The sequence below is a fragment of the Uloborus diversus genome, chromosome 9 (assembly GCF_026930045.1).
Source record: "Uloborus diversus isolate 005 chromosome 9, Udiv.v.3.1, whole genome shotgun sequence".
Classification (NCBI taxonomy): domain Eukaryota; kingdom Metazoa; phylum Arthropoda; class Arachnida; order Araneae; family Uloboridae; genus Uloborus; species Uloborus diversus.
Window position 1 is genome coordinate 19,281,833 of NC_072739.1, and position 7,954 is coordinate 19,289,786.

The window sequence follows — 7,954 nt, forward strand, 5'->3', positions numbered from 1 at the left end:
TTTACGTTTTAGCTTATTTGGAGTCACCCCTCCCCCCCCTTCTTTCTTCCTTCCTTTCTTTTCTTTCTTTCTTTCTTTTTTTATCTTTCTTGCCTTTTTTTTTTTGCTTTAGTGTCGCCGGGACCCTCCAAAACCCCGGCCCCTAGTTTCCGACTAGGCTGACATGGCCTCGCTTCTCGAGCCTGAGTGCACATAGTCTATTCTTTTTCCACAAAAATAATTTTTGGACCCATAGGCGCAAATGCGTTATTCAAGGAAAATTAGTTTTTGATAACAGTCTGGCTTCCTTGGTTTCCCATACCTCTCTTCCAACTTTATATTTCATATCACAGTGATAACGAAAATTTCATGCAAATGGGAATCGCCTAAGAGCCGGAATTTTAAGTAAGGACATGATCAAGAGCGAAATATAAAAACAAACCAAAGATGCACAGGAGGATAGTTTGTTTCTAACTGGTATAACTATTTTTTTTTACTCTATAGTCAAGTTATAGGCGCAGCTGTGAATATTCCTTACCAAATGATTTCTTGCAAAAGTCAAATATTTCAGGTCACAAGTTCCTCGTATGTGACGGGATTATCAAGCATAATTTTAATCGTCTTGATGATGAAATGAATAACATAGATGGGTTCTTTTACAGAGGCGGTTGATGTTGCAAAGAATATCAAAATTCATTTGCATGTATGATGAATCAATTTCTTGGATATCGACCGGAAGCTAATTTATTATCAAATGGTTGTAATTGCACTGCGTTACAAATGGCAAAAAAAATAAAAGAGAATTTGATACGCCTTTATGCGTACACAAGAAAATAATGGCTTATTTTACGTCGGTAATACATTTTTTTTAAAGTCTACATCCTTCCAACAGCAATGAAAATTTCCCGTGTAAGCAGTTGGTTAGTATGTATGTGCAAGCAGCAATTTTGTTTTGTGACAAAAAAGGAAGAGAAAATTATAAAAAACAGATTTTGTTTTAAATCTAAAGACTATTTCTATAAGCTTGGTTCACGCAAAGTATCAGTAAATACTTTCTCGATTATAACACTCAAAAATTGCAGTTAATTTCAATATCTTCATATTTAGAATAATTCTAAAACAGTCAGTAAAAAATTGAACTATTACTTAGATGACTGAGTATTACTGAAATGACTGAACTGGCGGTGTATTTCATGTATTTCTGCTTTAGCCCTAGCTAATGGGCGGTAAATTAATGAATATACCATGCCTTGCCTTCAATCTTCGAGTTGAACCGAACCATTGCTTCGGTCACTCGTTTGGTCTGTGCTAATTCTACATTAGCTACCAGTTTGTTTGGCACTCTTGGCTTCCTTAAGAGGTTTTCCGTCTCTAGCTCAATCACTTTCCTATGCCGGGCTGATAAGTGCTGGTAAGCACGAAACTGCAGTCCTCGGCTGGAAATGACTGAGCTATGCATGTCTTGCTGCATGATTTAAGTTATTTTTACTTGTGAAAGCAATGACGAAAATCAGTTCCCTCGTAGAAATTGGTGCCAAAATTGGATCAACGCCGCACAGTGGAGTATTTGACTGAAAATCCTGGCCAAAAGTCCAAAATTAAAAATTTACCCGATTTTATGAAAATTTATTCCATGATAGTTGACTAACTGGTGCATCGATCGGCACCTGTTTTGAAAACTTGAGTCACATACAATTTCTGATAGCCTCGGTGAAAGATGAGATTTCTATAAGAATTTTCGCTTTTTTGTTACGTTTCAGCTTAATTATTACGTTTCAATGTAGATTTTTTTGTGGCTTTCTAAATGAATGGAATTGAACCAAACCAATTTTACGGTATAAAGAAATGTCAGGGCTTAGTGCTAATTATAAATCGAAGTAAATATTTTTATTTTCTTTTAGTGAAAAAAATAAAGAAAACTTGGTACGTGAGATTTTTAAAGGCTTTTCGCCTTAATTTATAACTAGAGAAAGCTTTTTAAATGGGTGTCGGGCTTGGTCGGGCTGTTTTGAAAGTTGCATCGTATTTGGCAAAGTCTCTAGTGCTAATTTCAGCAAAAAAATCTTCCGCCTACAACTGCCCTTTTTTTAAATGATTTTTTAAAAAAAAAGTGCATAATCCGATCTTTTTGTGACAAGTCATGATTTTAAACTGAATTTACCTACAAAGATTTAATAAATTTGCAAAAAAGTTATCATAAGTACTACTGAATGAAAAGATCGACATATTTGAGCGCACAAACAACAATAAAATTTCAGACACGAGTTTCATGGTTATGAGAAACCGCTTCATCAATGTGTAAAGATGTAAGTTATGGAATGAGAATCATCCAATTAATTTCGAAAACGCTTACCTATATGCATCGCTAAAGAGATTCACTGCACCCCTAAACCATGTGTTTGCGTTCAGTTATATTAATTTTCTCATGTACGTTAATGAGTTAATAAATTAAATTATTTCGTGATCTCGCTAAGAAAATGTGCTCTTCCTTAAAATTGAGATAGATTTTAGATAAAATAAATAAATATTTATATTTTTTCAGCTCATTGCTGCAAATAATGTGCCGGGGGAGGGGGGCTTTCCCCCTTATACGTAGAAAAAGGGGGGAAATACCCCCCCACACACACACTTGCTAGCGTTAGGAGACAATTGTAATTGTCTCCTAACGTTCCTACGCTAGCGAGCTATCCATATTTAAGACATTTTACCTACTCATTGTGAAATTAAAGTTATATAAAATTTTAGTTCCAAATTTGTTCGTACAATTTTTAGCGGGACACATCACACGATGTAAAACTAAGGATCGACCCAAGGTACGAGTACAATATATACAATTCAAAAACAAAGAGCTTTTGAATATCCATTTTCGAGTGTTTTTACAGTTAAAATATCCTAGTTCATTTATTTATTTATTTATTTTCAATAGAAAAAAGGTTCTTTGTAAACCCGAAACCCTTGTCTTTAATTCTTTTTGTGCATGATTAACTCGTGGTTTTAATAATTGAAACCAAACGAAAATAATAAAATTGATTATTTTTTTGGTTTCAAATTAGTGTTTTGTACAGAATACTAGGATTTTTTTAACCGCTTTTTGCTCTTTCCCCCCTCGAACAGTGCACTTAATTACATATCTTCAAAGGAAAACAGCAATTCGCATCGAACATGTTTACTTATCACTTGTCTAAGCATTATTGGCAAAGAGCCAACCGTGGCATTCATTTCGGATCGAGTGAAAATTATTGAAAATTTTTATTTCAACTCATTGAAAAAAAATTCATTATAAATCAGTGAAAGAACATAACTTCACCGTTTTCGCTGTAAATGAAGGTAAGGTGTTTATATTATTTCCTTAAAAAGTTTCAGAGCCATAACATTATTAGAATATTGGATGCGAGAATTTTAGTTTACATGGATTGAATAATTGAAAAAAGTCGAAAAAGTGACCTCCCTTTGTAAATTTTTAGAAATTCGGTTAATTACGTTAGAACTTCAAACAAACCATAATCTTGAAGAAAATTACTTTTCCTATCTAGTGATGCATTGGGTTTTTTTCTACGTTTACTAGGATCGTTTTTACGGTCGAAAACACGCAAAAGTCTAAACCGTGGATAAAATATTAAATATTTCATTTTCTAATTCAAATTTTAAAAATCGAGTTTCAAATTGTAACATTAGATATTTCAGACAACTTGTATACCAAGTTTCATGTCTATAAGTGGGATAGCTTCGCCGTACAGCGCACAAACGCACACAAGGATGTCGCCTTCAGAAGGGTGAAAATTTCAAACTAGTTTTGGCCAGGATTTTCAATCAAATACTCCACTGTGCGCCGCCTGTTTCCCTGTAGATTCATTTATGCCAAATTCATGTAAATCAGTGTTTCTTAAACTGTATGAACGAAACCCTGTGGTTCCATGGAAATCATTAGGCATTTGATGAATGTACAAAAAATGGAGCCAATTGAATAATAAATGAGCGAAATATTTGGCACTGAACTTTAGGTTGGACTTGTTTGGCGCAATTACCTTATGTCTGTAAAATAATACGAAGCCATATTCACCTACCAAGTTCAATCTCAGGTAATCACCCGAGCCGCCGATTGAATCTTTCTGATTGATTGAGGAGTTTGACTGTTTGAATGGCTGACGAAGGTTTGAATAAGCTAGTAGATACGACTGTGTGTTATTCAAACGAAATTTGATTCATCCTTGCGACAGAAAATACACTCAATTGCAACTTTTCTTATTGATTCAAAGGGTTTGATTGACTGTTTGAATGTCTGACGAAGATTTGAAGAGGCTGGTGAATACTACTGTTATTCAAACGGGATTTGGTTCATCCTAGCAACAGAAATTGCAACCGATGCCGTTATTGGAATTTCAGTGCAGTTGAGAAGGCGAATGTTTTCAATGGATATGGACGGACGTCTCAGCTCTTTTACCATTTGCAGCTACACATATGAGTTATATAAATACTCCAACTTATGTGCCGACAAAAAATAAATACCATAAAAGATTTGATATTGAACTTGACATGATGGTTCAACTTTTGCACATAAGCCCAATATTAAGTACATCTGAGACATAAATATGTTCACCACTAATCTCATTTTGAACATAACGTTGAAATTTTATTTGAATGTGCTATTAAAAGTTAATTGAAGAAATTTGTGCAAATTTTTTAAAATAGTTTTTCGAGTCAATAAACATTTATTTCATCCTTGCGACAGAAAATACACCCAATTGCAACATTTCTTATTGATTCAAAGGGTTTAATTGACTGTTTGAATGTCTGGCGGAGGTTTGAAGACGCTGGTGAATACTACTGTTATTCAAACGGGATTTGGTTCATCCTAGCAACAGAAATTGCAACCGATGCCGCTATTGGAATTTAAGTGCAGTTGAGAAGGTGAATGTTTTCAATGGATATGGACGGACGTCTCGGCTTTTTTACCATTTGCCGCTACACATATGAGTTAGATAAATACTCCAACTTATGTGCTGACAAAAAAAAAAAAAAATACCATAAAAGATTTGATATTGAACTTGACATGATGGTTCAACTTTTGCACATAAGCCCAATATTAAGTACATCTGAGATGTAAATATGTTCACCACTAATCTCATTTTGAACATAATGTTGAAATTTTATTTGAATGTGCTGTTGAAAGTTAATTGTAGAAATTTGTGCAAATTTTTTAAAATAGTTTTTGGAGTCAATAAACATTTATTTCAAACAGTTTTCCCTTTTGTTGAAAATAAATCATTTTCGAGACATTGCATTCAAACTTTTTTTTCTGAAAAACATACAGGGGTTCCATGAGACAAGTGGACCTTAAAAAAGGTTCCACTTAACAGAGAAATTAAAAACGATGCTCTAGGGCCTACGTATGAACCAGTTTTCGTTTGGTTCCATCCGTTACTTCCTGAGATATAATAATCGCACCTAACAGACGAAACGTTTGATTGCTCCACCCCCTTGGAAGAATTGACGCTAAAAACTAATGGATACCAATTCAAAATGAGGCACATATGTGTACCAAATTTTATGTAATACTTTTTGCGCCACAGCGGCCACAAAAATCGGTGACACAAATGCAGACGTACGTGCGCGCGCGCGCACACACACACACACACACACACACATTCCAATAATGGTTAAAATGGACTCAACACACCTCAAATTGTGCAAAGCGTTCATATCCATGGGCAAAGCGGGTATGGGCGAAGCGGGTAGGCATTTGTTTGTGTAACTTAGCTAAAGACTTATCAGTTCCGCTAATTTTGTAAGTGCTCAGTCAATATGAAAAAGAAAAAAAAAGGAAAGAAAAAAAACCTCCTCTGGGCCGTCCCAAGATTTCAATTACAAGCATAACTGACTCAAAGGCAAAAACCTACCCACTTTGGGCTGACAGGTAACTGAGCCTGAAGCAACTGCAGAAAAACTCAGCTTCCTACGTTTGAGCATGGATTCACTAATTTGGAAAGCATTGTCTAACAAAGCTGTGAGCTACGTTACCGTCCAAGTTGGTTTAATTTGAATAATTAATTTTGACTACCCGCGCTTTGTCCAGATCTCCTACCCGCTTCCTCACCGGCAAAGCGGGTTTTCGGAAGGGTTAAGGTTTTTGCTGCTTTTTATATTAAAAGTAAGTATTAGCCTGAATTTGTTCTTTTAAATATAAACAATGATAAATGCAGAAAGTTATAAACGCCAAAAAGGGGACCAATGTAAACAAAACTTTCTTTTTTTACTATCACAGTTGACGTACTCACTCGCTTTATGCGTTCTTCCCTTATTTCTCGTTTTCAGCTTTATAATTCCCTGATTCAGTTGATTTATTTTGTCACTACCAGTATTTTAAAGTAAGAGAAAGTATATAAGTAACAATACCCATCTTTCATCTGCATAGTCTTGATACGAGGCGTATCGTTCATGAGATTGCTGGGGTAAGCAGATGCTTTCCGCCTGCAAGTCTATAAATGTCAGGAAAATATGAAGAAAACATTGGGTTGCTATGCGGTAATATTGAAGCATCCTTTTACTGCTCCGTGCTCTGCACAAAAGGGTCGAAAAATTTTCTGTCTTCATTGAAGGCTTGCAATACTGACACTTCAATATGTTCGCCAGTTTATCGTTCGTTATCATTTGTTCAGATTTACGAAAGGATATAATACTTCTGTTTAAATAGTTTGCACTTCCACTCACAAAAATCTCAAATATGTACTTCAGTTAAGTACTTTTTGGGAACGAGCTATCACAAATTGCAGCAGTAACGTATTTTGTATTGTATCTGGTCAAAAGTAAACGATGAGTGACATTAATCAAAGTCAGGGGCGTGCACGGGGGGGGGGGGACACCTGTTGGCCCGAACCCAAACCTGAAGAGGCCCGAGATTTGTAAAATGAGGATGAAATGTGTGTAGGGATGTAGGGGTAAACAATTTGGAGGGGGGGCGTAAAAGTCACTTGTCAGGAGCCCAAAAATTTCTGTGCGTGCCCATCATAGACCACATTAGGAAATTGAGAGTCAAGTTAGAGTAATAAAGAAGAATCAAGTTCAGCAGCACGACGTAAAAACCAGCTGTCTAAGTTGACCGTTTTTTTCCGGTTTTAAGAGTTAGTCCTAAATAATATAAATCAACTTCTATAAATAGACCAAATTTTTCTATAGAAATTTTTAAAAATTTAATAAGCTAAAGAAATTTTTCTATAGCTTATTCATTATAGCCAATTCCACGTTCTCTTTTTTAGAGTACGGTGAAACCTGTTTAAGTTGACTACTAAAGTAGTGCACCACAACTGGTCAACTTATGGCTCCTATATATACGAGCCGGCGCATCAGCCATTTTGGATCGGAGCGCGTGTTTGAGTGGTTGTCTTTTCTGGTGAGTTATCGCGTTTAGTGATTGTTCACTGCGAGCGATAATTAGCTGCACACACACACGCACACACACACACACATGTGAATTGTTTATTAAATAAAATATTATTTACGGCAAATTTGGCGAAACACGAAGCTTTGCTGTGGTAATCCTAGCTTCGCAACAATAAAAAATCGATTCCAAAATGGCTAAACTTAAGCTGATGCTTCGGCCTATCTATCTAGTGGCTTTAGGTCAACTTACACAGGTTTCACCGTACTCTAAAACAGAGAAAATGGAGTTGGCTCTAATAAATAAGCTATAGAAAAATTCATTCAAAACTAAATTTCGCTTATAATCCGTACATATAAAATATACACTCCTCAACAGTGAAATTCCAACACCAACAAATAATGTGCGTAGCTTCATGAAAATTGTCGGAGCGATAGTGGTGAGATGGATATGAAAGTGGTTAAAAACCAGACAGAAATGCTTAAATATTAATCAATTTATGCAGTACCTAATGTGCCTACTTCTGCCAGCTATACAGGCCTCAATCCGGTGAGGAATACAATCACTAAATTCATTGATGGTTCCTTGAGTTAACCTTCG